The sequence below is a fragment of the Schistocerca americana genome, chromosome 1 (assembly GCF_021461395.2).
Source record: "Schistocerca americana isolate TAMUIC-IGC-003095 chromosome 1, iqSchAmer2.1, whole genome shotgun sequence".
In the NCBI taxonomy this organism is placed as follows: Eukaryota; Metazoa; Arthropoda; class Insecta; order Orthoptera; family Acrididae; genus Schistocerca; species Schistocerca americana.
The window spans coordinates 880,443,303-880,457,591 of NC_060119.1; positions in this window are offsets into that span (position 1 = coordinate 880,443,303).

Consider the following 14,289-nt stretch of genomic DNA (forward strand, 5'->3'; position numbering starts at 1 on the left):
GCATGGAAAACAAGGCCTTTCCCATTCTGACAAAGTTCACATTGGTATTTATGTATTTGGCACTGTGAGTGTCACCACCGGATGCAACTGTGGTCCTCTTCAGACACTTGACATGATGTGCTTATTTTCCACTGATACTGGGTTTACAGTGATGCAGTGTACCAACAATCATGATCTCTTCCTCTCTGTGGATTACAATAGTTTTGTAGTACTCCCCTGGAATACTTGACCGACAATTTGTGCAGAAAGACACATGCTTCTCTTTCACATATAATATCATTCAAACTATGACCTTGGAATAATCTCTCTTTGTATCACCTGCAAACACTTGATTGAGGCATCCTATCATGACACGTTCATGTGTTCCTGTTTCTCCACAGATATATTCATCATTGTTTCTTACACTGAATATAGAGAAATAACTTGGATATTGTCTGTGTCCTGTCAGCATATTGAGCATCCCCATCAAAGGATTTAGATTCTCTAACATCTGATATGATACTGTACAGTCTTTTTCGTGTATTGGTAGTGCCCCAGAGTCACAGTTCGTCACTCATCCATATTTTTATCTCTCTTGCCAATTTATTTTTCCAAAATTGCCTTTTCTGAACAAACATTCAACACCCCTTCCACTAATCTGTAGGTCATTTGAATGCACTCCAAGCAACACTAAGAGATGTTCTACTGACACTGTGTGGTAGGCATCGGAGATCGCTGTAAGGACATTAACACTTTGCACTTGCACGAAGCTCTTGTGGCAGCTAGTTGTGTGGGGCATTGAGATCCTACATGACACTGAATATGGCGAAAGTAGCAATTTGTTAAAACTACCTTATTATTTTATGTAAAGCAAACAGTGTATGATTATGTGGGTAATGAAGGAGATACAGTACTTCAAAATCATAAATAGATGACTGCAGAACAAAATAGTGATATAAACTTCTCCAGTTTTTGGAAATGGGAATAAATTCCTGGAGTGCATTGTGGTATGCATGAAAAAATGTAACTGGTGCAGCGTATTATTATTATTATTGTTATTATTATCACCATCATCATTATTATTAACCACATTACATTTAAGGGAAGCTAATGGTCATCCCATTTCAGATAAGAAGGTTTTACTGACTAATAATGTTGACAATCTTGAGGATGGCTTTCACCATCACATGTGAGAATGTCAATACAGGAATGATTCTTACTGGGGAGCTCTTTGAAATAAGGTGGAATAGTTAGTGCACTTGTATTTACAAGTAACTGACAATGACAAAAATGCAGGTGAAGAAACAGTTCGAGCAAACTACAATGTCACTTACGAGTGATAAACTTTCTGTGATACCTCTCATAAAATGTGCTTGGTAGCACTTGCAGAATGTTTGTTTCCAAGGGAGTTGAAAGCATTTGAAGAAGTTTGTTTTTTGAAACAGACAATGTCTTACTGAATTAAAAGATATGCTGTGAATTTGGAGGGATATCAGAGACAAAGAGCTCAGGTTTGTAGCACTTTTGGTCACACGTTATATAAGCACAGGTGTGTGTTACAGTACGCACTGCGCCCTGATCACAAGAACTACACAGCCAAGATAAGATTTTTGCTTTCAGTGCTGTTTTCCAATAGTGTCAGCAACAGGCTCGACCAGTTGCAGAAGTCCCAAGTCTCTCTCTCTCTCTCTCTCTCTCTCTCCCCCCTTCCCCCTCCCACTCCTCATATTCCCACAAACGTGTTTGGTTGAGTGTCATGCTGATGTGAAGCTGCATGTTTCTGAGAAATACCTAGAGATGACAGTCCTTGATATTTCAGAGGCTGTTTGTGAATCTGTGGAAAACAGCCATAGGAAAAGCTCCATTCTGCAACCCATGATGGTGCACTATTAAAAAAAAATTCTGTTATTTATGAAGATGATTTGGAGTATTTGTTACTTTATTCACTCAAACATCATATGCCGAAACAGCATATAATGGAAGTAATTACGAATTCTATAAATTTTGAGCAGTTACAGCATAAATCACTATCAGTTCAAAGAATTTCCAAAAGATACACAAGTGAAGAATGGGGACACATCTTATTGCCACACAGTGCAATGCTTAGTTGGAGAAAAGTTTGTGACGTTTTCTTTGTCATTCTTGAGGAACTCTGTTTTTCCTTGAAATAAAAGTGCAAATGTTACCATGCCTGTAAAATCAAAAGTAAGCATCCTGCTTATTTTCCCAAATAAGCATCTGAAGCACTCGTATTTGTCACTACACCACAAAGAGCAGCTAATCTTCATATATAAAAGGAAATATCCTGACTGATTCACTGACTCATCATCACCGAGTCCAAACCACTGAGAATAGAAACTTGAAATTTGGAGAAGGTATTGATCTTATACTGTAAGCATCATTTAACATGGTAATTTTTTGAAAGTCTACCCCTAAAAGGGTGAAATAGGTGGTGAAAGTTTTTATGGAAGTATTTCATTAGACTAAGAAATGCAAAGTCCAGGTTGGAATATCAACAGTATTATGAAAAGTATAGATTGCTATTTACCGTAATGCTGACTCAATGAATTGCAGACAGGCACAATTAAAAGACAGTTACATTCAGCTTTTGGCCAAAGCCTTCTTCATAAAAAAAACACACACTTTCACACAAGCAAGCACATCTCAAGCACACGACTGCCCTGTCCGACTGCTCTGACCATGGTGCAGTGGTGTTGAGTTCAATACAAGTACTGAGCTAGGTAAGGGGGAGGGATAAAAGGCCATGTGGGGGGAGAGGGGAGCAGTAAAGGAGACGAGCACACAAGTGGAAAAAGAAGAGTGCGTGCATTGGCAGAGAGCAGAGCATAATGAGGGTGAGTGAATGTGAATCGGGAGGCAGTGATAGGACAGAGGGCTGGGAACTATTAGCTGGTTGATTCGGGGAAGGGGTTCAAATGGCTCTGAGCACTATGGGACTTAACTTCTGTGGTCATCAGTCCCCTAGAACTTAGAACTACGTAACCTAACTAACCTAAGGACATCACACACATCCATGCCCGAGGCAGGATTCGAACCTGCGACCGTAGCGGTCGCGCGGTTCCAGACTGAAGCGCCTAGAACCGCTCGGCCACACCGGCCGGCCTCGGGGAAGGGGACCAAACAGTGAGGTCATCAGTGAAGAATGTGGAACGAAGTTGGCAGTGTCCTTTCAAAGGGCTGTCCCGGCATTTGCCAAAAGCAATTTAGGGAAATCAAGGAAAATATAAATCAGGATGGCCAGACACAGGTTTGAACCATTGTCCCCCGAAATCCGAGTCCAATGTGATAACCACAGCACCACTGCAATTGTTGGGTGGAGGTTGTGGGAGCAGTAGCTTACCACAGGTGGAGGCCAGGATGATTTTGGGAGCAGAGAATGAGCCGTAAGGATAATTCCCATCTGTTCAGTGGCCCAGGTTGTGAAGCAGCCATTGAAATTAAGCATGTAATGTTCAGCTGCATGTTGTGCCACAGTGTGGTCTACTTTGTTCTTGGTCACAGTTTGACGGGTGGGGTGTGGGGGATTATTCACCCTGGTTGGTAGTTATACCAATACAAAAAACTGAGCAATGATTGCAGCAGAACTGGTATGTGGCATGGCTGCATTCACAGGTGGCTCAGCTTCTGATAGTGTAGGATAAGCCTGTGACAGGACTGGAATAGGAAGTTCTGGATGGGTTGTTGGGCATGCCTTGATCTTGGTCTTAGGGAACATATTCCTGTGCCAATAGGATGGGATTGGAAGTGACATAGAGATGGACTGTGATGATGTGGAGATTGGTTGAGCAATGGACCACCACTTTAGGAAGGGTAGGAAGGATCTTGGGTGGGTGATGGACCACCACTTTAGGAAGGGCAGGAAGGATCTTGGGTAGGATACGTTTCATTTCAGGGGACAATGATAGATACCTAAAGCCCTGATAAAGATTCAATTGTTTCAGTCTGAAGTAGTATTAGGTGATGAATGGGGCACTCCCTCAAAGCTGGTTCTTGGAGGTGGTGGGAAAACTGTGTGTGTGTGTGTGTGTGTGTGTGTGTGGGGGGGGGGGGGGGGGGGGGGGGTATGGTATGGGAAATGCCAAGTAGCTCTGGGCGGTACTAACTGTCTGTGAAGGCCTTTGTGAGACTTTCAGCATACTGGGCAAGAGAGTTCTTGTCACTGCAGATACACTGCTGACTAGGTCGGTGGAGGAGGGGGAGGGAGTGGAGACAGTGTCTGTGAAGGCCTTCAGCATACTGGGAAGAGAGTTCTTGTCAAGGCAAATATGCCAGGCTGCACGGGAGGGATTTTTATAGTGTGGAAGGGATGTCAGCAGTAAAAATATAGGTACTGTTCGTGGTTGTGGGTATAATGTAATAGAGGTGTGGATGGAACTGTCTTGAGGAGGAGGTCACATCCAGAATGGTGCACACTGGGTTCAGAAGGACCAGGTGAAGTGGATAGCAGAGGTGTTGAGATTGTGAAGAATGAGGGTAGGGTGTCTTAGCCCTGAATCCTGATCATGAAGATATCATCAATGAACCTGAAACAGACCATGAGTCTGTGGGATTGGGAGGCTAGGAAGGTTCGTGTAGATGGCAAACAGGTTGGCATAGAAGGGTGCCATTTGATTGCCCATGGCTGTGCTGTGGATTTGTTTGTATACCTTCCCTTCAAAAGAGTAGTAGTTGTCTGCTAGGATAAAGTTAGTAAGGGATATGAGGAATTAGGTAGTGGGTTTGGAATCTGAAGGACATTGAGAGAGAGTGTGTTCAGTAGCGGCAAGACCATGGACACAAGTGATGTTGGTGTATAGAAGAGTGGCATCAACTGTGATCAGTAGGAATCAAGGAGATAAAAGGAGGGGTATGGTGGAGAGTCAGTGAAGGAAGTGATCAGTATTTTTGCCATTGGGTGACTAGATTTTGGACAAGTTGTTGGAAGTGTTGGACAAGGAGAGCCGAAATTCTTTCAGTGGGAGAAAAATAACCAGATACAATGGGGCGTTTATGATTGTTGGGTTTGTGGATTTTGGGGCACATGTAGAAGTCAGGTGTGCAGGGTGTCACAGGTGGAGGATAGAGATGGATTCATGGGAGAGTTTCAGGGAAGGGCCTAAAGCTGTTGGCACCCATGCCACACTGGGGAGTCTTTCTGAAAGTGCACAGCAATATATAGCATGTCAGAAATTCTGAACGTGCATATGAATGTAGACCAATGAGACTTCACCCCAAACAACTTGACTAGCATATGGACAAAGAAGGAAATGTGAGTTTTAATAGAGTTTATTTGGGAATTTTACACCGCCCGTTTCATAAACAGTGCAATATGTGAGATAGATACAGCTGACAACAGTGAATGGAGTGCACTGTCATCATGTATACCACGTTGAGGCACACATACCATACGCACAAGTTGCATCATTTCTGAGCATTCAATGTTGAACTCGACACACTCAATGTTGACGTTCAAAAGCACCGTCCTTGTATGATGGCTTAAGGCTTTAAATGGGGTTTGGACGTTATGTTGGACATCTGGGATGGGATCACTATGGAAGAGTTTATATGTAGAGGAGTCAGACAACTGGCTCAGACCTTCTGCCAGGTAGTCACTATAATTCATAATGACAGTTGCGGAACCTTTGTTTGCAGGTAGGATGATTAGATCAGCAACTGTTCTCAGTCTGTGTATGGCTGTCCTTTCTTCTGCAGAAATGTTGGTGTTGGAGGAAGGGAATTCTTGGAAGATAACCAAAGAGTGGTTAGGCAGGAGGGGGAAGATTGTGATTAGATGGTGGAATGAACTAGGAGAGGCAGGGTCCAATATTGGGATTAGGCTTGGTTTGGTTGGAGGGATTGATGGCAAAGAAGTGTTTCCACTGCAGGCACTGGAAGAAGGGGAATAGGCCTTTGGCAAGCCCAACGGAGATGAATTTGGGTGTGAGGCTGAAGAAGGAAAAGTGTACAAACGAATCTGCGGCACAACCATGGCCACCTGCATGGCACACTCGTATTCCAACCCCTTGTCTGCTTCAAGTTTATTGATGATATCTTCATGATCTGGCTCAGGACCAAGACACCCTGTCCTCATTCCTTAACAACCTAAATACCTTCTCTCATACCTAATTCACCTGGTCATCCTTAATCCACTGTGCCACGACTTTGGAAGTTGACACCCTCCATCTGATGGGTCCAGCCACTCATCTGTCTACTTTAAACCCACCAACCACAGGTGTCATCCCTCCCACATCAAAAAATCCCTCCCATACAGCCCGGCCACCCTGGGGCAGTGTATCTGCAGTGATAAGAACCCTTGCCCAGTATGCTGAAGATTTCACAAAGGCCTTCACAGACAGGCAGTAGCCCCCAGACCTAGCTGGCAAACTGATTTCCTATGCCATATCCCCACACTGAAGAACCAGCTACAACAGAGCACCCCCTTTCATCACCCAATACTACCCCAGACAGGAACAACTGAACCACATCCTACATCAGGGCTTTGATTATCTATCATCATGCACTGAAATGAGGGATGTTCTATCCAAGGTCTTTCCTACTCCTCCTAAAATGGTGGTTTGTCATTCATTCAACCTCCCCAAAAATTCTAATCCATCCCCATGCCATTTCAACCCCAACATAGCGATCATATCCCTGTGAAAGACCCATGTGCAAGACCTGCCCAGTCCACTCACCCAGCATTTCCTATTCCAGTTCTTTCATAGGCATACCCTACCCATCAGAGACTGGGCTGCCTGTGAATGCAACCATGCCATATATCAGTTCTGCTGCAGTCATTGCACAGCTTTATATTGGTATGACTGCCAACCAGGTGCTCACCTGGATGAATAGCCACTGTACAACACTCGCCATGCATTAGCAAGACTGGTAACAGTTTCTGCTTGTATTAATGCCACTGTACATTGTGGGGTCATTGCTGGAGATGTGCAATTCCATCACATCTCACAGTTGTTTCACCACTGACTTGCTTGTTTCAAATGATTTTCCTTTCATTGCAGTGCAAGCACTAGTCATGGACTCGCTGGATCTGGACGCGGAGATATGGCTGGAATGGTAAATTGTGAACGGAATCCTAAACTACTGATTCTTGTCAGTAAACACTGCACATTTTAAAAGGGGTGTGATATAATTAACTAATCATATTGTGGTGTTGTCACATACCCACAATTGCATTCCAGCCTGCAACTATAGGCAGATTATCTAGAAGACACTTATATTGCAAACATCTCACAATCACAGACTGACTGCAAATATGCAATACGAACCATGAAATTGACAATACTTATCAAAAACCTCTTCTGATAGTAAATACAGAAGCCATGATAACAATCTAACCTTTAATGCACTTCATTCAATAATTATAGTAATCAGCAGGAGCTACAACTGACACATGTCCACTCCTTCTAACTTTCTGCAACACACGGTAGGGACACCTCGTCTCAGCCAGTCAGCACTGCAGAAATTTTGTTTGACTATATACACTGCTACCTGGCTCTCACAAGCCATGTCACCAATTCCACATCATAAGAAGCTATCTTCACTCTCCACCCCCGCCGGCTCTCTCTCTCTCATTCTCACTCAATACGCTGGCAACATATTGCACAACATTATGAAATATTAGGAGCCCATTATTTGACATAAATGTTGTGCATTCCTCTCCTTCATTGTTTTCAAAATGGGAAGTTCTCAGAAAACAGCGACAATTTCAAAAACTATGAAGAAGGTAGCAGATCTCTTGTCTGCGTCTTTCTGAGTTATAGATACATACAGGTCATATTTTAAGGTATTGCTAATAATTACTTGGAATATGCCTAACTGTACCATCTGAGTTTGAATGATTTATCATTTGCTTACTGTATCAACTGCAGTGTATTGCTTGCCATTTATAAGCACTTAAATAATTATATTTATTCTAACAGTCATGTTATATATGGCTTTTCAGCACTCTGCCATTCATTTTCATATCACTATATGGTTGACCATATGCTGCTAATGGCTTTCAATCTAGTAATGTTGATCCAATATGTAATCCTCATCTGTAGTGTGGTTCCTGCAAGGCTGGCATGCGCCATCCATTTCCTCACCTCTTCATAGATTATGTCAACATGAAATGAAATTTTACAGAGATTAGTGATAAACAATGGTAATCTGGGAAGTAAGGACGAATTTGAATTTTGCACTATATTGTCATATGATGGTTGGTAGTCATGGTTTTTTCATGTTTGTTATTTGTGATTGTTCCCGTTAGTAGCCTGACCACTTTTGTGTGGTGAGCATTGTTGTTTGATGTTTATTTTTGTCATGGAGCAGATGACACCTGAGTAGCATATCCAAGTGATAAAAAGTTATTACAAGAGCAGTGAAAGTCCCACAGCAACTGTCTGTGAATTGTGTGTGACACTTGGACGTAATGTTGCTCCAACTGAACCATCAGTACGGAAGTTGATCCGGAATTTTGAAGCTGCGGGTCTTGTTTCAAACACTGAAAAAACAGGACAACTGTCTCTGTTCGAAAGCAAGAGAACATTGCTGTTGTGCATGACAATGTGACTGTAAGCCCCCGAAAATTGGTTCACCAACGAGCTCAACTGTTGAATTTATCACCAAGTTCACTGCGTGAAATCCTTTCAAAACATCTGAAAATGCATGCATACAAGATTCAATTTACACAAGAGTTGAAGCCTGCTGATCATAGACAGGCACACGATTTGCTCATTGGGTCTTGGCTCAAGTGGGGAATGAGAACTTTGCAAAAAGACTCACTATTTTCTCCTTTACATGCTTTCTTCTCTCACTTTTCCCTACCTTAAGAATTTGAGCAGGCTGCTTCAGCTGGTTTCCCATCAGAACCTATCCTCGCTAATTATACACTTACACAGTTTCTTTTCTCTTTCCCTAGGTTGTTTACTTATTTGCTGGCTCCTGTTTTATTATGATGCCCATCATGCGTTGTTTGAATGCTTATGCAGCTTGTGTGTGCCTAGCGTTATAATAATTTACTATCCTTGTGAACCCATAATATTTTTGTCGTGTTTTGTATTCATTACCCTTAACACACATTCTTTCCTTATATATCCTTATTTGTGTCCGTTTTCTTGAAGAATGTCTTATTGGGCTCTACACTGTCTTTACTGTATTTTTTTCTGCAGCTATTCAATTGTCACAGTTCTCCTGCCATTTGATGGATAAAGAATACAATTGATAGATTTATAGACAGTAGAAGAGTAGACAATAGCGCAGAAATCTAAATGAGGAAACAGCACTATTGTAGCTTGAGGTCCTGTAATCACTAATTACCTACTCACAAAGGTCTGCAAGTCCTCTAAGGTTGTTTACTCTCAGCTCCATACTGTGTTTTCTCCCTTGTTCGTGTAGTATTGCCATTCACGATTACCTTAGGGACTGTTGTGTCTTGTTGACCACATATACGTTGTTCATTATATCGTGCTCATCATTGATCTCACTTTATTCCTTTTGTAACTCTAATCTTATTTCATGAATTACTTTCCAAATTAAATCCATATTCTCGTCTATAGGTGTTATGTTACCATAACTAGAACTTACCTACTGTTCCGTATTGGTATTTTCTTTATTCTCATCCTTGCTGCCATTGTCATAATCATTAATTTCCTATGAACTTAAATTTGAAGATTCGTCATTCCAGGTATCTACTCTTGGATTTCCAAACTGATCAAATTCTGCTACACTTTTACTGGAAAATTTAAAATTATATCTTATTTCCACTTGCAGTCTGCTTGATTATTGTGGTGTGTGATTTTTGTTTCTGCTTTACAGCTTTTTGTTGGAATGGAGTCCCAGTGTTCTGCTGGGCTATGTTGCGTTCCAAAGGATGACTTTCATTTTTGTCTTCATCTGCTGAGAGGGTCACCCACTGCTGTGTGAGGCCCCCAGTGTGTGCATCAGTCTGTGCTAGGTGTCCCAGTGCTCAACGTTACTGCATCTACACTGTGCCACCTGCCTCTGCATGTCTGCAAAGTGAAGTACCATCCCATATTTTTACCATCTTCTGCTCTTGATGTCAGTCTTTAATCTCTCATCTTTCCATTATATACCTTCACAATGTTACACCCATGTAATCTGCCACTGCTCGACACAAAATGTGCCAGTTTCCAAATTTGGTTGAAAGCTGAATAGGTACATGTGGACAGGTGGAAAATGGAAATAATAATTGCTTGAATAATTGGAAAAACTGATTGGAAAGATAGTTGAAAGAAATTTGAAGGTTATTTTAGGAATCTATACACAACCCTGGGTGAACTTTTAACTGATATCAATATCAACAGACCTTCAATATCTATACATTCAAGGCCAATAAACGTAATTTGTATTACATACTGCTTCACATTATCATATCCTCCGGATATTGTGTAAATTCTTCTTGTCTGCTCTGAACCTCTTGATGCAGGATCATGGCAGTGAGTGAAATGACGAACAGATAGGAGTGGACGTCTTAAATGTGTGACTAAATTTTGCTTTTCTCATAACTTTTTATAACATTTTTAATGTACAGTTGAAATACACATTTTTAACAATGCTGGTATGGCGGACCCAAACATACGTCCGTACACTATCCTTATCAAAACAAAAGGGTGAAAATACAGGAATTAATACATGGAAGAGTTTTTACACCTAAATTCAGAGACAGTGTTGAACTTATTCTGTAAGCATTGTTTAAGAAGGAATTTTTCGAAAGTCCACCACGTGGAAATATCACCACAAGAATTCAAAAGGCAGTATTAACAAAAACCTAAGACTTCAGCTAGCCAGAATCACTTTTTGGTCAGAAGTACATTTGGAAAATCACGATGTTTCTATGGCTTTAATTAGCGTGAAAGGTAAGACGGTGCCGCAATTTGCAAACTACATCAAAGAAAGCTATTTTAAAAGAACCTGAAATAACCAATTTTAATTATTACTAAGCTAAAATAAAACAACTCAGAAGTCTTTGGAAATATGAATGAAATGATTCAGTACTGTAAAACGAGGTGAATAGGTTAACTTTTCATGTTCAAAGATGTGTATCTCCTCAACCAATTGATGAAACAATAGCCATTTTGTGTGTCTTCATCTGTAGTTTTGAATCCGATATTTGGCTTTCTATTTATTGTATATGACAAATTTTAATAATTTTTTAAATACTCTGGTTCTATTGTTCTGAAGGCCGGGGTGAATAGGATCAGCCATAGTATTTTCCCAAATTATTCCATTAAGACGCTTGTTTTGTGATTAGGATCACTGGATTATTAAAAAAAAAAAAAGATGATTGCCACATAGAAAAAAGAAGTCTACACACGATTAAAATTATTTTATTGAAAAAAAGAAATAAATTTTATGTAGAAAACTTAAAATAATGCTTCAACTTATTCTGAAAACATGGAATCCACATAAAAGGTGTGTTGACCCCTTTGAATGTTAGCGACTTTTATCTTCCTCTCCATTTGTATTGCAGTCACTTCACATATATCGTTCTCGTCTGGGAAAACAAAGACAGTGTTCTTTTTCCCAACCCTTTTCCGAAGGCACTTAACAGTCATTGCTTACTCAGTTACAGTGACAATTGTGCCTATGAATCTCCTGTGTCCCTTTTTTGTGGCAAATCTAACAATGACAAAGTCACCAGGCTGAAGTTCATAAGGTGAAAAGACTTCTTCAGATCCACTGATAGCGCTTGTGCCCTCGCCTGGGTTCTCATGTTCATTGGTGAGCCATTATCTCCAGAAACATCGTCACTTTTACCTGAGGCGCCACTCTTTTCATCATCACGGAAATCATGTACTGACACACTTTTCCCAGCCTGCACTAGAACCCTGGTTCGTCGTTGTCTCTCAGGCCTTTCATCACTCCCTCGAAATTCTTGGAGCAATTCTATGAGGGCTCGATCAACATCCTGTGGATCTGCGGGTCCTTCATCATCATCTTCAACACCAACATAAATTTTAGGTAAAAAACTTAAAATAATGCTACAACTTATTCTAAAAACATGGAATCCACATAAAAGGTGTGTTGACCCCTTTGAATGTTAGCGACTTTTATCGTCCTCTCCATTTGTATTGGGGTCACTTCACATATATCGTCCAAGTCTGGGAAAACAACGACAGTGTTCTTTTTCCCAACCCTTTTCCGAAGGCACTTAAGTCATTGCTTACTCAGTTACAGTGACAATTGTGCCTATGAATCTCCTGTTATTCTGTGGCTACAAGCCAGACTCGTAAAAGATTCCCAAGTCACCAGGAAATGTAATGTTGCAACCAGCCTGCAACATAACAGGGCTTGTACCAGTATTTTATCAGTGATCAAGGCTGGTATGGTCACAAAATGTATAAACATATGATTTAATTCTTACTTTCGAGAAGGTGAGATAGTCTCCCACATGACTGTATCACACTTGCTAATCCCATCTTCTATCATAGGCAGCAACTTCTCGAAAATACGTTGCATCAGTTAAAACTCAGCCCGACTGTCACTGCTGTTCTCAAACATGGAACGAGTTGGTTGGCATTCATGATCAGCTGGAAATTGCCCTGACTACTGTCAAACAATTGGCAGCTGCTACGAATTGTTGTGTGCCTGTGGAACCTGTACCAAAAGTACTATCAGCTCCTGTGGTCCCTGTCTCCTCTGCAGAATGTACAGGATCTGTCATTACCCATCCACTTGGCTGCAAGTGGTATTTCAATAGCAGAGCTAGGCATCCTGCACAGGTTGGACAGGGACCAAACAGGACTCAGTATGTGGTACTGATCCCCCTAATTACCAAGTCTGAGGTGCTGTCTTTCACTGAAACTGAGCCAGCGGGACTTACTACACCTGTTTTGAGTGTCAAGAGAAGCCAAACGCTAAAGGGTCTATTAATTGTTGGCAATTCAAAAGTATGGGGAACGAAGGTACCCTTAAGGAAATGGCAGCAAGGGACAGGAAAGGGCACCAGGTACTCTCAGTGTGTATGTCTGTGCCTAATTCAACATGTTGTTCAGGCTATCAAAATGGTTCAAATGGCTCTGAGCACTATGGGACTTAACATCTTAGGTCATCAGTCCCCTAGAACTTAGAACTACTTAAACCTAACTAACCTAAGGACATCACACACATCCATGCCCGAGGCAGGATTTGAACCTGCGACCGTAGCGGTCGCGCGGTTCCAGACTGAAGCGCCTAGAACCGCTCGGCAACTTCGGCCGGCGTTCAGGCTATCCCAGCAAGCATTGAGAGAACAGAGTGCAACCATTGAGGGAACAGAGTGCAGATTGTGGCACACGTTGGAACAAATCTATCATCTGGGCTGCGAGGTCATACTTGGATCATACCAACGACTGGCAGAGTTTCAAAAAAGCATTGTCTTCAGAACTGATCATGGCCCTTTGGTTCTGAATTGAATGGAAGGACTGAACAGGAGACTGAAGGTTCTATGACATGCTAGGCTGTGACCCTTCTTGGACTTGTGCCATACGGTAGAGAAGTGTAGGGACCCACTAAATGGGTCATGCATGCACTAAACATCAGAGGCTGCTACTCAGGTAGCAGACTGTGTGTGGAGTGCATGCAAGTTTTTTACATTAGGTGACTCTCCATCCAATCCAGGTAACATTAGCTGTAGGAAAGCCAGAAGTTTCAGTGTAACATCAAAGGAAATACCTCCTACAGGCGAGAGTATCAAAATCCTAATGGTTAACTGCTGAAGCATTTGCAACAAAGTGCCAGAGTTTGAAGTGCTCCTGAAAGGCAGTGAAGCTCACATAATACTAGGAACAGTAAGTTGGTTGAAACCTGAAATGGACAGCAGTGATATTTTTGGAGATAATTTAAGTGTATATCAAAAGGATAGGCAAATGGGAAATGGAACTAATTTATTTGTTGCTCTAGACAAGAAACTCAAATCCACCAAGACAGAGACTGAAGCTGCATGTGAGATTGTTTGGGCAAAACACAGTACCAAGGGTGGGCATAAAATGATAATTGGATCTTTCTATTGACCACCAGACTTTTCTCCTGATGTAACCAAAATTTTAGAGAAAACGTCAGTTCACTTGTACGCAAGTTCCCTAATCACACTGTAATCATTAGTGGAGACTTTAATCATCCAACAATCAACTGGGAAAATTACAGCTTTGTTAGTGGTGGGTGTGGTAAGATATCCAGTGAAACATTACTAAATACTTTCTCTGAAAACTACAAAGAACAGGTAGTTCAGGACTCCACTCATGATGGAAATATAATTGGATCTAATGGCAAGAAATAGACCTTAAAACAAGCAGAAAGACATGTATATTCAGT